At 49.1% G+C, this 1,164-nt stretch overlaps 1 pseudogene; it reads right to left on the reverse strand.

The window, feature by feature from the left end:
• Positions 1–517: 517 nt before the first annotated feature.
• LOC124778601 lies at positions 518–635 on the reverse strand (annotated as a pseudogene).
• Between the last annotated feature and the right edge of the window lie 529 nt (positions 636–1,164).

Raw genomic sequence — 1,164 nt, forward strand, 5'->3', positions numbered from 1 at the left:
ACTACATAGCTCTATTAGTTAAATGCACCGTAAATCCGCAAGAGTAGGAGACTGTTCGACAACTTAACTTGAGCTTTACTGGACAGGACTCGCGATGTCTGCAGCCAGTGGCTGGAGTGATATTGGAAAAGTTCCGACTCCCAACGCTAGTGCGCCCCTGTGACGACACGGCAGCTACTGCCCGCATGACCCGAGTTAAAATAACGAGAAACATGAAAAATGCGGGAAGTGCACTTATACTTTAGCCCAAATGGCAGGATTCAAAAATCGCATGAGGTGAAACCAACCAACACATATGCTCCACATAACTCCTCCCGAACAGGCCATGAAGGCTCCAAAGGTACCGACAGGCCGCCGTGTCATCCTCAGCCCACAGGCGTCACTGGATGCGGATATGAAGGGGCATGTGGTCAGCACACCGCTCTCCCGGCCGTATGTCAGTTTACGAGACCGGAGCCGCTACTCCTCAATCACGTAGCTCCTCCGTTTGCCTCAGAAGGGCTGAGTGCACCCCGCTTGCCAACAGCGCTCGGTAGACCGGATGGTCACCCATCCATTTGCTAGCCTAGTCCGACAGCGCTTAACTTCGGCGATCTGACGGGAACCGGTGTTACCACTGCGACAAGACCGTTGGCTATGTTCTACATAGAAACTGAAAAATCAAGAGATGCACAGTCGTCCTCTTGATGGTGGGCACTTGTGTGCGTCTGTAAAGCCACAAAAAATAGTTTCAGGTAGTATACTTGTGAAGGACAGCACAAATATTTGTTTGTGTGCGGTTGATGGTGGCCATGTGACTGAAAGAAACATAAGGTGGTTAAGCCACAGGGGAACACATAGTCAGTCACCAGAGTACTGCTATAAATCATCATTCTCAAGTGCTGCATGTATGCAGCGACAACATCTGAAAATGAAACACTCTGGTTAACAAGTCGAATGATAGCCATCAGACCATGGAAAATACATATGACGGGAAAGCATGATATTTTGTACGAGAGTAGTGTTGAATACCCCACTTGTATATCGTATTTCAAGACGAGAAACTGAACTGACATCACCAACAGAACCCCTCGCCATCTGCTGGACGTTAACAGGCAGTCGAGGGACTCCAGCAACAGCCATTTGATGGTAGTGACGCGAGAAAGTGCTGGCTGGCCACATAGT

This window comes from Schistocerca piceifrons, chromosome 2, assembly GCF_021461385.2.
Source record: "Schistocerca piceifrons isolate TAMUIC-IGC-003096 chromosome 2, iqSchPice1.1, whole genome shotgun sequence".
In the NCBI taxonomy this organism is placed as follows: Eukaryota; Metazoa; Arthropoda; class Insecta; order Orthoptera; family Acrididae; genus Schistocerca; species Schistocerca piceifrons.